This window comes from Peromyscus californicus, unplaced genomic scaffold (assembly GCF_007827085.1).
Source record: "Peromyscus californicus insignis strain IS unplaced genomic scaffold, ASM782708v3 Scaffold_8__1_contigs__length_139910024, whole genome shotgun sequence".
NCBI classification, from domain to species: Eukaryota; Metazoa; Chordata; class Mammalia; order Rodentia; family Cricetidae; genus Peromyscus; species Peromyscus californicus.
The window spans coordinates 51,233,683-51,252,761 of NW_026294606.1; the positions used below are offsets into that span (position 1 = coordinate 51,233,683).

Below are 19,079 nucleotides of genomic sequence, written 5' to 3' on the forward strand. Positions count from 1 at the left end.
CCATGTTGCTTTTTATGAACTGATCGATGCAGCAACTCTCATGGAGACTGAAAGTACATGTGAGGGGAATGTTGTGGGATTTGCAGGGAGTTCTAAATTCTTTTCTGTATTAAGTCGAATTTGTGCCAGCAAGATAAGGCATTCTGTTGACAATGTTCGTAACTAAATTAGATTTCACGTTCCCTTTTCTACTGCCACTTTCTGGTGCAGGTGTAGAACTATTCACAGAGAGGCAAGATGACAAAGAGACAGCAGAGTGGAGCAAGGTGTGGCTTTGAAATGGGAAGACAAGTTCAAGTTCCTTCTTTGCCTTGTATTAGATGGCTTGATGCCTGAAGAACATGGATAGCTGGGGCTTAGTTTCAGCTCTCAAATGCTGTTCCTTATCTTAGAATCATGTGGGGAACTGGGTATCTTTGGCTTGCTATTAAAACAGGAATTGTAACAGGCTAAGCCAGGCTGCAGCCAGATGGACCTCACTTATCTTCAACATCTCTTGTCTCTGATTTGTGCTCTTTCCATTTGTTAAGATGGCTGCTAGTTACTTCTTCCTCCGAGGCCCACCATCCCCATCTCACATGCTCCCCTCCATCTTAAACTACTCTTTCTCAATCTCCCTCCCTCCCTCCCTCCCTCCCTCTCTCTCTCTGTCTCTGTTGTCTCTCTCTCACATTCCTTCTTTCCTTCTCTCTCCCTCTCTCTCCAGGTTTTTGTTGTCCTTGTTTAAAAGTCCCCTCTGCAGGCTGGGTGATGGCAGTGCACACCTTTAATTCCAGCACTCAGGAGGCAGAGGCAGGAGGACCTGAGTTTGAGGCCACTCTGATCTACAGAGTGAGTTCCAGAGCTGTACAGAGAAACTTATCTCAAAACGCAAAACAACAACAACAACAATAAGAGCCCCCTTTGCCTGGGAAGTATCTTTCTTCTTTTCGCATTCTCCCCTTTCTCCCACATTTCCATACCCACAGGCCTAGTTACAGGCCTATTGTCCTGGAGTCATTTTTGCCTAGGCCACTCATGCAAGGCATGCACTCACTTAACCTGGCCTAGAGCTGGTCACTGGCCCAATCTAGGGGTAGGGGGATGTAGCATGAATCTTAACAGTTCTTATTAATAAGATCAAACCCAAGGCCAGTTATTGGGGTAAATGCTGGAAGGTCAGAGTACCAGAACAAACCACAGCTAACCTCACCTGGCCAACTCCTCGGCTGGTCCTGTTTCCTCAGACTGGAAGCTTCTGTGTCCTCATCCCAATGGTTCTCAGCTCAACTGCTGCTAGAAGCCTGAATGCTTAACCAGCCAAATGCTTAACCAGCCAAATGCTTCTAGTTTCTGGTCCTCAACGCCTTAAAAACCTTTCTGTTTTCTACCACCACTCCCTGGGATTAAAGGCTCGCTTTCTAGGATTAAAGGCGTGAGTCACCATGCCTGGCTGTTTCCAATGCAGCCTTGAACTCACAGAGATTTTCTGCCTCTGGAATGCTGGGATTAAAGGCATGTGCTACCACTGCCTAACCTCTTTGTTTAATATTGTGGCTTTTCTGTTCTCTGACCCCAGATAAGTTTATTAGGATACACAATATTTTGGGGAACACAATACCACCACAGGGGGATGAGCAGAGTCTCACATCAGACACATAACTAAAGAAAGAAGTCCACATTCCCACGTCACATCACAAAAGCAGTATGAATAGCCAAGACAGCATTCTTCCATCAAGCCCAGTAGTCCTATAGAAATGTTCTCTAGAAGAACCTTAGGACACAGAATTAAAAAAAAAAAAAACATAAACTTTATCAAAGAATTCAAAGAGTTTAAAGAAGACACAAAAACTTGATTGACCACCAAGAGAATTCAAAGATAAAATACAGGAATTAAACAACACAGGCAAAGAATGTGGAAAAAAATTAAAGAACTGGAAAGGAACATACAGGAAATGTAGGATACCATGAAAAGACCAAATCTTCAAATTATAATCATAGATGAAGGCTAAGAATCCTAGGCCAATGGCATAGACCAGCTCTTCAAAGAGATATAGAAGAAAACTTCCCCCAGCTAAGGGAAAGACATACCTATACAGATATAAGAATCACACACAGAAACCCAACTAAACAAACCCAAAAAAGGAACTCCCCACAGCATGTCACTAAATACACAGAACAAAGAGAGAGTATTGAAAGCAGCAAGAGAAAAAACACAAGTCACACATATGCAAAACTCAATCAGAATAACAGCCTATTTCTCAATGAAAACGCTTAAAGCCAGAAGAGCTTGAAGCAATGCATTCCAAACTCTAAAAGACCATGACCACTGACCTAGTAGACTACTGTATCCAGTAAAATGATTCACCACAGTGAAAGGAGAAAGAAAAACTTGCCATGATACAACCAGCCTAAACAAATTCATATCCACCAAAACAACCCTAAAGACAACACTAGCAACAATACTTCAGACTGAAGAGAGGAATGAGCATATCCAGGAGACTCTAGAAAGAGAACAAATCAGCTATAATCAGTGAAATGCAGCAGAGCTAAGAACACAACAACAGCAAAAGGCTGCAGTAACATACACCTAGACACCTTCTCTAAAACACTTAAGCTGTCACAAAACTCTGCTTTCTGATGGCTAGTGACATAGACAGATTCACAAATACAAGAATAAATAATATCAACATAACTGCATAAAGAGGAATAAATACTGTTAGTATTTTTGTATATTTACATCTAATTTTACAGTCTGCGAACCCAAAACAAGCATTAACAATTTGATTTGGTAAATGACTTATATGTTTTTATATTCTCGTTTCCATTGTTTAGTAAACCAAGTGAATTTTTCACAGCTATTTATAAAAACACTATGCATTTGTGTGCACACATGTGTGTGCGCACACACACATGCGTGCACCTGCTGTAATGACTAGAAAAGGGTATTGAAACTTCTGGAGCTGGAGTTGCAAGCAGTTGCCAGCCACTTGACATGAGCTTCAGTCCTCTGGAAGAGTGGCAAGTATTCTTAACCCCTAAGGTCTCTGCCGCCCCTATAGTTTTTAATATTCATAGAACACAGTTTTCAGATTTTTATAATAATCCATCAAACATGTAGCAAAATCAATATACTAGTTTCTCTCCTGTTGAGAGGAGCTGTTGAAAATACTTGGCTCTTATAAGCAAGACACAATGGCAACCTCATTAAAAATTCTCATGCACATCCAATCCTAATTCAGCAGGACCCATTCTTAGAAGAATTCCTGGGTATGTGCATTTTTAATGCTTAGATATAAACTGCCAAATGTTCTCCTAAAGAGATTGCATCATTTTGCTCCTCTGCCAGCTCTGGCCAGAGGTACTGTCTTCATCATGCTCCTCCTGCAAGGGCAAGACTCATCACACTGAATTTTCATGACTTATTTACTTCTCACCATTCTAGGTTGCAAATTCCTGGAAAGCAGAGGCTGTACCTTTGTCATTTTAGACCCTAGGCTCTAGGGCAGAGTCTTCTATGAAAAATGAGAGGGGATATAATTCATAGGATGAAAGATATAATAGTTTTCTAGTCTGATTCTCATACATTTCCAATGTTGATGCTAAATTATTGATGGTTTAAAACTATAGAATTCATCTTTTGTGTCACAACATTGTGGGAGCCTCTGATTTCAACACTGACTATAGGAATGCCTTGGATCAGCTCTGGCAGGCTTCTTCTTCTACACAGTGATGGCTATAAATGGAACATGGTTGCAAAAAGTGAGTTCATGGGGCTAGAGAAATGGCTCCATGGTTAACAGAACTTGCAGAAGACCTAGGTTCAGTTCCCAGAATCTACAATGTGGCTCACAACCATCTTGCCTCTTTACTGCCTGCTGGTACACACACACACACACACACTCTCTCTCTCTCTCTCTCTCTCTCTCTCTCTCTCTCTCTCTCTCTCTGTATATATATATATATATATATATATATATATATATATATATATATACACATATATATATACACATATATACATATATAGATATATGTATATATATAATAAAAGTAAATAGTTTATATTTATTCCACCTTTAATTTGGTAGTGTAGGAAAACTTAGAAAAATCTTCCTTTGTCATTTTGGACCCTAGGTTCTAAGGCAGAGCCTGCTGTGAAAAATAAGAGGAGATAACAGTTTTCTAATTTGATGCATACTCATACACATAAAAGTAAATACTTTATATTAATTCCACCTTTGATTCTGAGTATTATAGAAAAAAATTTAAATGTAATACACACAACACACACACACACACACACACACACACACACACACACACATATATATATATATATATATATATATATATATATATATATATATATATATATAAAATATCCACTGTTAGCAATGAATGAGGCCCCAACATTGGTTAATGTACCTGTCTCAAACAACCCAAACTCATCTGACAAATTCCCATGTGGGACCTATATTCCATTTCTATCATGTAGAGTCATATGACACTGATAATCTATAAGTGGTGAGGCATGCCTCCTTAAATCTTTTTATCATTCTTTTCAAATCAATATTGAAAATGCTTATTAAATGGGGTTTTTTAGATCTGATTTAAAAAATGATGAATTATAAAGTTAGTGTCCATACAGCAGTGGCAGTTTTAAATCTGAAAGTTGTCCATCACAGACACCATCACTTCTGAGTAGTTCAAAGAAACACACCGTTGTTTTCTACACTGGAAGCAAAATGAAGCCCCTACCTGTTGCATTTCTACAGAATTAACTCTTCAGTGATGTCAGACATGCAGGGTTGTTAAAAGAGGAAGTGTTTAGGCCTGAAGAGAAATGGATCAGGTCAAGAATGCACAGAGCTGGTGTGATGAATCTCGGGTTAAGAACTGGCAATAAGATTTCAAAACGTGGCCTGATAAGTAGCAGAGCCACTGCATCTGTATTTCTCAGTTTCGCCACTGTGGCTATTACTGTGCTACAGAAATGATAGTACTTACATTATAGATGTTTTCGAGGTTAAACGTGTTCACACATGTATAGCACTAGAAAAAGGATCTGGTACTCTGTTTGTTTTTTTTTAATAATTGCATTTTCTACTGACTAAAACCTTCAAACTTCAAAAACATTTGTTAATATATTTAATATGGTAACTAATAGAAAACAACCAACAAAGGTATGTAAAATATAAGGAAAATGTTACATTTTTAATGTATTATTGCATGCAAAAACACACTAATAATAGTTTGGACTGTGTGTATCCATAAGATATTTGATCTTTTCCTAAATGCTTTCATCATATCTAAGTTTAATCTTGTTTTAGTATACCTGTTTCATCATGTTTTTCAATAAAGGTACATTTAAATTGTATTAAAATGAAATAAATTAAAAATATGTGCAACTTAAGTGAAATGTTGTATTTAGCTTTGTTCTTATCCAACTTTGGTGCTTAAGTAGACTTTAGAAAAATATGAATGCATTCTCTAAAATGTATACTGATTTCTTATAAGTATGCTTTATAAAAGATACCCAACTTTTGTGGTTCACATACCCCATAATCTGTTCTCCTTTAGACCACATAAAAGAAAGGACCTCCATATTAAAATAACTGAATTCATGTGCTTCAATTACTTGTTAATAATTGGTTTGTTTCCAATAACATAAAGTTCATCTTTAGAAACGAATTACAACTTGTTTATTTAAAAAGCTCATATTGGTTATTGGAGAACAATTAACAAATAGTCATGCTATCTTTTCATGAATATCTGTATGGATAAATGAGAAAAATTCTAGAAAGTTGGGGCCATAAAATAACCCAGAAAGTTGAGAAAGTAATTTCTCCATTAAGCCCCTTTAAAGGTAGTTTCCTATTTTTAAAAGTTCTCCCTGAAGGATGACAGCTACAAATTGTATACCAACCTAATAGCAATTTCCACTGGAGACAACAGATTACACCGAGATTTAAGCTGAGCATCACATTGTAGGATTCACCAGAGACCACTGCTTGATGTCTGCAAAGAGCTAATAAAGGTATCAAACCTAATCTGTAAAAGGGAGTATAAAAGGAAAGAGAATACCAGATTCATATCTGACAGATTTAAAATGAGTCTCATTTAAAAAAGAGAGAGAGAGAGAGATGAAATTCATTCTTTAGGTATTCAGGCTTGCTTTTAATTAAATTCTGGAGAATGATGAGAGAAACCAGAAGGACTAGACTCAGCTCAAAACCCTTAGCACCTCAGAGTTTAAATAGGCTGTCCTGAAGAGAACTTCCCCTCTATGGTGTAGCTCAGCCTAACTTCTGAAAAATAGTTTCCCTGATCATCTTCTATGCCTATGGGAATGTTACAGCTAATTGAGAATAACAAATGGAAATGAATTTGTTACACCCCCACCCCACCCCAGTATCCTTCAAGCCAAAGTTAAACTCTAATGCCTATTTTTAGAAATGGGTGGATTTCCTTAATGTGGTTTTCTAGATATGCACAAAGCCTGCAATAACATCTAAGCTGTTATCTGAAATGACACAGCTACATCTTACATCCGTGGGCAGAATTACTGTGTGCACACATTTTATACCTTGCTGTAAACAAGACATATTTACTTATATTCCCACCTGGCAAACAGGGGTGTTTCCCAAAGAGGAACGAACAAACTTAGCTGTTAAAATTAGAAGGATGCATATAGAAACAAATGATACCTCTTTCTAGATAAGAAAGCAATTGTGTGTGCTATTAAATAACCTCAGATGCTGTGAACATTCTCCAAGAGATAACATTCTTGGGGGCAATCTGACTATGGCAGCCTGGGAGGGATTTAGGTTTGTGAGAGGCAAGTGAGATAATGCCTTTGAAGGAAAATGGAGGAGTGAATGTCAGCAGACAGGGGCAGCCTTCAACCCAGGGCTCCCCCTTGTCACAGAACCCATGCTGGTGAAAGAGGTGAGCATGCAGAACTGTCAGAGTGCAGTGTACCTCTGAGCTGTTCTCATCCATGCTGTAATAACAAGAAGAAAGGAACTCCTTTTTTCCTGACTTAACTTCAAGTTATCAGCATATGAAGATTTCCTTCATGAACCATGCAGTCCTTTAGAGGATGACACGTGAGTACCCCACAACTCAGTTAATCTCTAATGACTGGACATTGGCTGAGAGTCAGGTCCCATAAGTGGGGAGTTCAGTGCCACATCGCTGACCCCCATTTCAGATGCCAAATGCATTTTCAAGCCACCCAAACTTCTGACAGCTACAAGTCAAGGGACCCCACAGCCCCGTTCAAGAGACTGCTTACTGACTAGAATGGCTCCTAGAACTTAGACTAATACTTTACTTATATTGTCCTGTTGGTTTTAGAAGAAAAGAGATGGGAGAGATGTTTGGACAGTGAGGAGATAAAAAAGATAAAATGGGACAAGAACCACAGCACATGTTTTATCTGGGAAAAAACCTGCCAAGGGCAACTCTAGCTCAAGAAAAAGGGCCTGTAGTCTACTTACAGATTGGGATAAGTATGATGCAGAAAGGGGGAACTTTGGTCCAGGGTTGCTGGGACTACCTAGTTAGTGAGTTATGGATTACCAAACAGTGTTAGGTGATTGATAAACATCTCCTGTGATCAGCTATTATGGAAGGCAACAGGGTGGGAAGAATAAGGATTTAGAAAAAAAAAGCCATCCAGGACCCAAATTTGTTTGGGAAATTGTTGTTGTTTATCCGATATGGAGCTTTACAAAATGGTATAACCATGGCTAACAGGTATGTTGTAGGGAAAGAACTTAGAGTACCTGTGCTCTCTGTGACTCCAATCTCAGTATCTGGAAGGCTCTCTAAGTGATATTCTTGGTGTTTTGTGAGGAATTCATTACACAGGCATGATTGATGTGTAAGGAATTGGTGACCAGCACAACCTCCTCCCCAAAGGCAGAGTGGTAAGGCTTTAGGTATGAACTCCCCAGTCACAGGTGTGGCACCCTGGAAAGATGCACACACACCCCTTAATATCTCATTAGCATAGAGAAAGACACAGCATGTTGGGGATTTTAGGGATTCCAGGGTTTTTAGAACTGTGTACCAGGAATGTAGGGGAGGGAGGGAAACCAAACTCATGCTATTGATAATGTCACAGGAAGTCTCTGAGCCACATTATTGGGCAAGAATCATCTGGTATAGTACCATATTCTCTCATACTTAGCTACTGAGAGGGAGTAGATAGGTGGGGCAGGAGGGGGATACTACTAGTAGGGGAATATGGCCAGGTGGGAACTACCGTCCACAAAACAGTGGAAGGTCCTAGGTTCAATCCCTAATGTGTTCCTGCTTCTCACACACACACACACACACACACACACACACACACACACACACACACACACACACAATCACTGCTAGAGATGGACAATATATCCTTTCCCAGTATACAATCTGTAAAGGAGAACTGAGCAGAGGCTCCCACAAACAACTTAAAGACTACTATATAAAGTAAGACCTCTATCCACAGGAGCAGTACTTAAAACTCATTTACCTCTGGCTTGTTGTATATCTGTTCACAGATGTGCATCTTTGCTTTGTAATGGCATCTCAACCATCCATTATCAAGGACTAAAAAGAGATTGACATTCTCATAAATCCTTAGCCTAATTCATCCTTTGAATTTTTTATCCTTGTTTCTTAAGACCCAGTGGACTCTGGGACTTAAATTCAGTTCCTGGTTTCCCTGTTTCTTTGTAGGGTCAGACGCAGGTTACTTAACTTTGTAAGCCTTGATTTCCTTAACTGTTTAACTGTAAACTGTGAATGATGATAAGGATTGAGGGTGAGGATATAATGAAAAAGTAGGTTGAAACCCATCAACATGATGCTTGACATGAAGTAAGCCTTATAAAATACCAGTAATTTGTATTGTGATTATAATTCTTGTGTCTGTGTTATTTGTGTGTTTTATGCTATTATCCAAAAACATTTGGATCACTGTGTTTTGAGCTGGGGTGTGTGTGTGTGTGTGTGTGTGTGCATATGGAGGTCAGAGGTCAATCTTGACTATCATTATTCAGGCATTGTCCACCTTCTTTCTTTCTCTTTCTTTTTTTTAATTTTTAGAATGAGTCTCAGTTTACCAATTAAGCTAAAATGTCTGACCCATGAACCCCAGGAATCTTCCAAACTCCTGTCTCCTCAGTGTTGGGATTACAGTCACACACAGCCATGTTCAGCTTATATGTGGGTTCTGAGCATTGAGCTCAGGTCCTCATGTTTTCAGGGCAAGTTCTTCAAATCCAACCCATCTCCCAGCCCCTCTCAAAGCTCTGTTTTGAGCCCTTCATAGTATTCCTCAGTTTGACAAATAGAAAAATAGTGTCAGAAAGCACCTGAATAGGCCCTGTCCAGCTCCCATAAGCATTAAACTTGAGGTCTTACCTGACAGTAAACAAAGCCATAGTTTAATTATGTATATTAAACTTTCATACTTTGGAAGAACAAAACTAAATATCGAGGCTATGAGGAAGATACGGGAAGCCAGATCACCAAGCATATTTGGGATAAGACACCTGCTTCAGAAGTGCCTAGTTTACTAGTCAAGAAAAGTCAGCTCTTCTTAACATCATTTCATTGAGAAAAAAATGATGCTCTCAAAATTGTTAGATACTTGAGAATATTATTGATGGACATAAGCAAAAGTGATGTCATCTGATATTATGTTGAAGGGTCGGGCCAAGTGTAGCTTCTTGTGGCTACAAACTGACTTGCAAAACTGTTTCACACCTGTTCCTGCCAGTGATGGGAACTGCTATTCAAGTGTGAGGATCCATTTGCAGATATCACTTAAATATCCCATGCAACCTTGATGTGGCTAACAAGAGTGCCTGCCTCGGGGAGATGGGTCATTTCCAGCTTCACAATACATCTGGTTTTCTGAGAACCGACATCAGAGCCAAGAGAAGAAACAAGTGGACTATGGAGTGCTCACTCCACGTCTGTGCGGGCTGTTTTTGGGAACCCCAGGGATACCACAGTCCACAGATGCTCATGCCCCTTAGTAAAAGATCCACATGTTTGGGGTGACCTCCACAGCTCCTCACACATACTTTATATCATTTCTAGATTATGTCAATTACCCTGAACTAAAGGAGATGCTGTATACATAGCTGTCCCAAGGCATTGTTTGGAGAATGATAACAAGAAAATGTCTGTATGTGTTCAGTACAAACTCAATTTCTTTTCAAATACCTTAATCCATAATTGGTGGAATCCAAGGGATACAGGTACAGCAGGCCAGCTGTATACAGAAGGAACTATAAATGAAAAGAGTAAAGGAAATAATGTGTTAGGTTGTGACCACTGATGTGGAGACAAACAAAACTTAAGAGGAGAAATAATGTGTAAAGGAGACAAAACTTGCAAAACTCTAACAATGTATTAATTTAAACATATGTTTTAAAGAAATTATGACACCAGAGACATGATTTTTTTTTTACACATTCACAAAGAAATCATATTTTAAAATTTTGTGTTACGTATGTTTGGTGTAGATTCTAGGAGAGAACCCTTTAGATAATGCATGTGTATATGTGCACATGCTGGTTATCCCCCGATAAGATAATTTGTAGTGACCTTTTTAGTTGATTTTCAAAGTAATTTTATTTAGTCTTCAATAACACCCAATATATTCCACATATTCTCCACCTTTGCTGGAATGTATGTATACCCCTCCCTCTCCCGTCTCTCCAAGGCCATTCTCTCTTATTTTCTCATCTACCTTCATTTAGCTCCTGCTCTCCACATTCAGTTTCTTTCCAGTTTATTTCTGTGTGAGTGTCTGTGTGTCTGTGCATGTGTTTGAGGGAGTGAGTATGTGTTCTTGTGAGGGGTGTGCTTGTGCAGGCCAGGGGACAATGTCAGTGTCATTCTTCATGTGTGGTCCACCTTGTTTTTTTTTTCTTGAGACAGGGTCTGTCATTGGCCCTGGACTCATAGATTAGGTTAGGTTGACTGGCTAGGGGTCCCTGGAAATCTTCCTGTCTTTGGCTTCCCTGTGCTAAATTATAAGCTACCATGAGGATAGTTCTTATGTGGGTCCTGGGGATTGATCTTAGGTCCTCATGCTTGCACATCAAGCACATTACCAACTAGGCTATCTGCCTAGCCCCAATTTTATTTATTTTTAAATTTATTAGTTCTACTACTACTACTACGACTATGACTACTACTACTGTTGATGATTGAATTCAGGGCCCTTCACATGCTAAGCACTCCTCTATCACTGACCCAATTACCAAACTCCTCTCATTTTCAAAATTAAATAATTGCTAGGGAATGATGATTCTTCAATTAATCTTTCTTCTAGAGCCTCCCCCTCAGGGACTGCCACCTATTTTTTTCTTAATAGAACTATATTTTAATTACGTTGAATATATTTGTGGTGGTTAATTTTCATTCAACTTTATTAGAGTTGGAATTGCTTGGGATACATACCTCTAGGTGTAAATGTGAGAGTGTGTCCCAAGAGATTTATCTGAGGAGGGAAAGTCCACCCTGAATATGGGTTGCACCATCCCATAGGCTGGGCTCTTGAGCTCCATAAAAAGATGGAAAAGAGACAAGTGAGTTGTGCAGTAGCTTTCATCTCCCGTTCTCTCTCTGACTCCCTGCTGTGGCGCAGGTGACCTGTTCCCTCATGATCTTTCGAGCAAGCCTTCCATGCCACAGTGGATTGTACCATGAGCCAAAATAAACCCTGCCTTCTACAAGTCAGTCTTGTCAGTGTTTTGTCACTGAAGCAAGAAAGGTCCTGAACACAATACTTAACCATCATCCTTCCTCCTCCTGCTCCTGGGCAGCTAATCGATGACTCTGAAGTACTAATGATCTTTTCTCTGAAGCACAAAGAGTATAAACACCAGGCTTGTTAAGTTACTAAGTTTGCTTTAGTGATACATGTTAAATTTGAAAACTGGGTTTATATTCATTTTACTTTCCAGAAGCAGTTTTATCTGAGCAGAGATGGTTGCCACACCAGGTTGGCCATGTGCACCAGAACCAGGTGTTTTTAACCTAAAGTTGATTTGTTTCCAAAGTTAGGATTCTGAAATTTCATACTCATCAAAAGGAAAGCTTTGTTGTCCTTATGTTCTTGTGCCAAACCATGAATTCTGCTTTTGTTTTATAGTATGATGCTTCTTGCGGATATTAAAGAAGTCAGCACTTCATTTTGTACATTCACACCTTCACAGCTGCCACCAGTGTATGTGTGAAAATAACTTGACTGTAAGGCTGGAGAATGCAAGGCAGAGTCAGAATGCTTGCCTAGATGCCAAGGCCTGGGATTCAATCCCCAGCACCACACAATAACACAGGAAAACACCGGCACCACACAAACAATAATAATATGATTAGAAGTTCACTTTCTTGGCCGATTAGGATCTCAGAATTGCCTGAGCATGATGGTAGAAATCTTTAATCCCAGCAATCAGGAGACAGAAGCAGGCAGACCTCTGTGAGTTTGAGGCCAGCTTGTATGTATAGCAAGTTTCAGGCAAGCTAGGGCTACAAAGTGAGACTATGTTTTGAACATTAAAATATTCATAGGAGCTGGAAATGGCCTAGTGGTTATGGGTGCTTACTGCTCTGACAGAGGACCTGTTTTAGTTGTCAACACTTACTTACTTAGCTTACTACTGTCTGTAACAATTCCAGTGGACTTGAAGGCCACTTCTGGATGCTGGATGCCAGGGGCACCAGACATGCATGTGGTACACACACACACACACACACACACACACACACACACACACACACATATATATATATATATACTCATACACATTAAAAAAGAAAACTCCTATCTTTCTGATAAGCATGTATGAAAGTCTAATATTTTGCCTTAATATGCAGTCTTTCTGGAAGCTTCCTGTACTGGGTTTGACATCCACTGTGGTGAACACTCTGAATGTCATTTCTGTTGCCTGAAATATGCTCTTCTGTCACCCAAAGCTCCATCCAACTTACATTTGAAGCTTATGTTTGCTTCTGATTGTGGTACATTAAAGACTGTCAAAAATCATTTCAAAGTCTTCCCCCAAGTGATGTTCCTACACCTTGCCCTTGTATTGAGCAGGTTCCAGGAGGCTGGGACCAAGATTTTGGCTGGATGGACACTGAACTAATTTCTAGTTCTGAATATTTAGAAGTGAGTAGCTTCTGCTTGCTTTGTCCCAGAACCCTTATATTTCATGATGGTTTTACCCATCCCATGACAAATCTGATGGCCCTAAGTCTGCTTTGTGTCTTTTTGTTAAAGAAAGGTCTGGAGCAGTTCCTGACTCCACTTTCTTCTTCAAAAGTGTTTTCCTCAATTGACAGTCTTCCAAAGCAGGTCACCAAAAACAATCTGAGTGATAAAAGTGAGTGTTATACTTTAAGATGTTACCTATGTATTTCAGGGGTTTTTTTGGTGTATGTGTGTGTGTGTGTGTGTTGTGTGTGTGTGTGTGTGTGTGTGTGTGTGTGTGTGCAACCATGTGCAGGTGTATGCATACCACAGTGCACATGGAGGTCCAATGAGAACCTGAGGTGTCAGTCTTTGCCTCCCACCTTGTTTGAGACAGGTCCCCTTATTGTTCACCATAGTGTGAGCCAGGCTGGCTGGTCTACGAGCTTTCAGGAATTCTCTAGGCATCACCTCTCATCTTATTGTAGGAACACCAGGATTGCAGACACATGGTATTGCATCTGGTCTTACATTGGGTCTAGGGCTCTCCAAAGCAGGTCATCTAAAAAGTAAAAAAAAAAAAAAAAAAAAAAAGCAAGCAAGTGTAATAGCTTAAAATGGTATGTAGGGATTTTTTTTAAACTTATGTGTGTGTGTAATGTGATGTGATGTGATGTGTGTGTGTGTGTGTGTGTGTGTGTGTGTGTGTGTGTGTGTGTGTATAGATGTGCCCATGCCACAATGCACACAGAAGTCCTTTCTTTAACAAAAAAATCATTAGGCTTGTATGGCATTTAGCCATATCCCCAGGTCTGCATTTGTTTATATAATTTAAAGATAATATTTGATGTATCCTTTCTATTGCATCTTATAAAAGAGATGCTTGCAATTTATATATAAATATGCATCTACCCCAGGTACTTGCATGGATACTTTTAATGATGAAGCTGCATTTATTTAAAAGTCCAAGAAACTTAACCCATCCTATATTACTGTGTGCATGTACACATGTACATCACATAAGAAGTCAATGTCCAATGAACCATGACGTCCAGAGATGAATAAATAAAATAATGTGGAGATGAATGAATAAAATATCATTGTACCAATGCCTTTCTAATAAGAATGTCAAGCCTATTTTTCTGATTTGATTTATCTACTTGAAATTTAATTCCATTTCTTCTGATGCTTACAAAAGTCTTCATGCAAAACTTTTGTAGGAATATCAAATGACAGAATGGAGATGTGAAGTTGCCTGAATTTTCTTTATACTATGAAAAAATCAGGATTAAATACTCAAATGTCAATCCAGCACTGTGCAGGGTACTCATGAAGTAGCCAAAGTGTATCACTCTTCTCACAAGGTGAACGAGGGAACAAAAGAAAGCCTTTATTGGGGTTGCAGTAAGAGAACCAGACATCTGGAAATGACACAGATATTTATCAGCAGGTATGTCATTGACTCTGGCCCAGCCTGTACTTGATGGAGAGAAATTTTCCAACTTCAGCTGGCAAGTGAACTAGAGGTAGAGGCACGAATAGAGTGAAGAGGTTAAAGGACATCATCAGGCAAGATGTGTCAGACACAGCCAGAGAGGATCTGTAGACAGAAGTGGATGACCGGCTCATACTGCTCCTGTGTAGCATCTTGCTTTGGCTTATCATCCGAGCCCTTGTATCTGTCTTCCCTTCCACAGCCATGCCAAGCAGTATATGAGAAAAGCCATGAACCTTTATAAGAGTGCCTTCCCATGGCCATGCTGCCAAGCAGATAACTGGTTTAGTCAGCATCCTATCTCACTGCATAATTGCAGCCTTCAAACTGAGTGCTGAAAATATGCTACTGTGAAGGACTCTTCATTTACAATTAATCATGAAGTAGTACTTAATGTTCAAATTATAAATTAAGAATCTATTAAATTTATTTGCATTCATAAAAAGCCCATGTTTGAACAGGGGAAAGATGCTATCTGTACTGCCTGGCTGAGGAGAACTGGCTCAGAGAGCTTTAGTACATCTCCCATGGATACTCAACTTGTTACACAGAGAACTGAGAATGAAGTTCAAGTCTTTAAACTTTTACCCCTGTCACTTCTCTGGTCATTTTAAAAGGAACTTTAAATATGGAGAAAATGGATGGTATTTTAAAATCTATATTTTATCAATAATCTCCAAATATTTATTTTTCTATTAACTTTTTGGTTAGCATACAAAAGAAAGGGTTTCATTGTATCTTATATAGATGTATACATCATTGTAGTTTTCTTATATTTACTCCCCGCTTCCCTCATCCCTCATTCCCCTCTCTTGCTGATCTCTTTTCTTCCCTCAAATTGTGCCATTCCTGTTTTTATGCCATATCCATGTGTGCATAGGTTTCTTTTCCTGTTGTTGGGATAAAATATGCTGACAAAAGCAACTTAAAGGAGCCAGGCTTTATTTTGGCTCAATTGTAGAGTGATACAGTCCATCATGGTGGAGGAGTCATGCGCCAGGCAGGAACAGGAGGCTAGCTGGTCACCTTGTAACCATACTCAGGAAGCAGAGTGAGATGGAAGCTATAAATCCTCAACGCCCACCCCCAGTGACCCACATCCTCCAATGAGGCTTCACTCCTAGAGACTCTACAACCTTCCCTAACAGAGATACCAGCTGAGGACCTAGTATTCAAATACATGAGCTTTGGGGGAAATTTCATATTAAAACCACAGTAGTAGCATGTATGTATATTATATTATGTGTGTATGTATATATGCATGTATATAATTAAATCTAGATTACACATATGAGAGAAACATGCAATTTTATTACAAAGAAATAAAACAGCATTTTGTTGTTGCCTTCGTTGCAAGGGTGATTAAATGCCCTGAACTTTCCTCTGATAATTGAAAAAATTTTTCTTCATTGTGAGATATATCAATTAATCACATTAAGAAAATCTTTGCAGGGACTTCAAAAACAGATATACAACCTAAAAATGAGTAGTTTCTTGGCTTTCTTTGTCTTTTTTTTTTTTTGATACTGTACTTGTTTTAATTTCCCTATGCTGAGATGGGTTCCGTTGCAAATGAATGTGAAAAATGGCTTTAACGTTCTCAGCAGCTGTTAATTGACTTCCTTGTGGATGAGCTCTCTGACCAAGTGGTCAGCCCTTAACACACATACATGCAAGCAATACTAAAGGGTCTCAGTGTGTGTGTAAAACAATAAAGAATTTTAAAAGGGGTCACTAATTTGAGAGGGGATGGAGTAACATAAGAGAAGTTGGAAGGAGGAGAAGGAGGGATAGAAATGATGCACTATATTCCTGTATAAAATTCTTGGAAAAAAACTTAAAAATATTTTTAAAAGAAAGAAGATGAACACAAGCTTTCAGAATGATCAACTAAAATATATCTTCCTTAATTACAACTGAAAAAAATGTCTTTACATCTTGAGTAACAGGTACACAAACATGAAAGTCAGGTCCATTATTGCAGTGGCCATAAGTACATTCTATAAGCACTATTTTCTGCCTTTAAAGCACACAGCCATAATGTTAACATTAGGTGGCACATACATTTCTGATTAGGTCATATGAATCCTGGGTTAAAGGGTTCATAATTAAAGCTGTGTCCTTTGGAAGATCAATTTTATTATCTGTATTTCCCAGAGGTTGTCCATTAATAAAACTCATTATTTTATCCAAGAATTTTTCTTTCCTCTCCCCTTTCCTCCCAGAGGAAAAAAAAATGACAAAATGTGAACACTTGTCATCTCAGAGTCTGAGGGTGTTAAACAGCCCTGAGTGGAAAACAGATGGGGTGTTGCTTACAGCACACGGCCTCTTGTAATGTTTTCCTTAAAAAGCTCTCAAACCCAATCTTAGTGATGAAAGGGGCTTGGATATTCTTGCAAAGGGAATAAAAAAATCTCTGCTTCTCTCCACTGCTCTTGTCCTAAGCTGCAAGATCCCACGTGACATCAGTATTGAGAAATGCTCAATTGATTCCCTAGGCTGCTTTTGAGAAAAGTCTCCACAGTTCCCAGCTCTAGAGATAAAGAACTTAGGCTCTAGGAGGTTATTAAAGGGATTTCTGGGAAGTTTCTGAAATGAGAGAGAGAGAAAGTCTTTATCTGGTTTCACTCTTGAAATTTCATGACAAGGGGAATATCTATGTGTGTGTATCTTTTACATATATATATGTAGATAGATAGATAGATAGATAGATAGATAGATAGATAGATAGATAGATAGATAGATAGATAGATTCCATGAATAATGACTCAGTATGCATACATTTTAAACTATGATTCTTCTTAGGGAAATTAAATCTGCTGAAGTTTGGCTTTAGGTTTCTGCCTAACTAAGGGTGAAGTTCACAGTGCTATGAGAACAAAACCAGCTAGTTCGGGAGTAACTTCCTGTGCTCCTAGATAGGACAGCTGAGTCTTAAATCACTGTTTTGGAGTTTTCATCCAAGTGTTTAGAGCCTTACCATTGGACTTTCACATTTTGAAATTAGGAACAGTGAAATCTGGACATCATTCTGGGGGGGTTTCACTAGAGTTTAGCATCCCAGTGTGATCAACAAGATATATTTGTAAGTGCTTTGCATCCTCTCATTCCAAGGCAACATCTGACAGGAATTGGGATCACTGGGAAATGGGCCTGTAGGCACGCCTGTGGGGCTTTATCTTGATTACCTTAAGTGAGATGGGAAAACTTATACCACTATGATTGTCACCAACTCCTTAGCTGTGATTCCAGGCTGTAAAAAAAAGGAGGAGGTGAGCTGAATACCAGAATCCATTGCTCTCACATTCATGACTGTGGATATCACATAACTAGCCATTTCAAGCTTCTGCTGTCTTGACTTTTGGGCAATAAAGACTGCACTCTGAGACCATGAGCCAAAATAAATCCTGAGGTGTGTGTCTGGGGGGCAGATAATAACTTAGCAATTGTGGATAGTGCTGCCTTAAGCACTAATATGTTGGTACATTTGTAACTTGGATGGAGTTCTTCAGGCAAATACCCAAAGTGGTACAGTTGGGTCATATGCCAATTCTTGGTGGATTTTTGTTTGTTTGTCTTGTTTTTGGTTTTTTTTTTTTTTTTAAGAACCTTCACTGATTTCTGCAATGGCTGACATCATTTATATCCCCACTATGCCACCCAGTTTGTGGTAGGTAATTTTCTATGTATCATAGCATTAGCAGATCAAGGCACAGTTCTCCAGTACTAGGGGTACTAGATCTTGTGATGTAATCATCAGAGAACTCCAGGGAACAGAACGGAACTGTGGAGATGTCAGCACCCTGTGTGTTAACGTTAACTACTGGAAACAGAACAATGTTCTCCGTTTCTTCCTTTCTTGTACTAGGCATAGTGTGATTGCCCCTTGAAATCATCCCAGGCAAGCCTCAGGCAGAGCCCTCCCATGACACCCACCTAGGGAGGGAATTCTTTCTTCACAGCGCACTGTGGAGTAGAGAACAGCAGCATGGCCTTGTTTTGTGTCCTTACTTTCCCATCACTGCTGTTGAGTTAGACTCCACAAATAAAGTGTTGGGATTTTAACCCTTGCTTCAGGCTGTGCTTCTTAAAGGACTAGGAAAATACACACATTAAATTCAAGAATCATGGGGGGGATCCTTTTAAAAACTAAATTCCTTTTCTGCAAAAGTTCTGGCCAAATAAAGTGGTTTCTAGGAGAAAAAAAACAAACTACCTCATCAGGCTGAACTCCCAGCCTGTTGTCAATTACATTTATAAAAGATTTTCTATTTTATATATTAAAACTATGGATCATTCTAGTGTCTTAAATGTTCTAAGAAATGGGCCTAAATTTGCTGATTGGATAAATTCATAGTTCAATGAACCATTAATTGAATTTTAAAATTT

At 39.0% G+C, this 19,079-nt stretch overlaps 1 protein-coding gene across 2 annotated transcripts in view; it reads left to right on the forward strand.

Annotated features, from left to right (window-relative positions):
* The window catches only part of Chrm3 (cholinergic receptor muscarinic 3), a 474,104-nt gene that overhangs the window by 52,494 nt on the left and 402,531 nt on the right, over positions 1-19,079 (forward strand). The gene's annotated exons all lie outside the window — the stretch shown is intronic.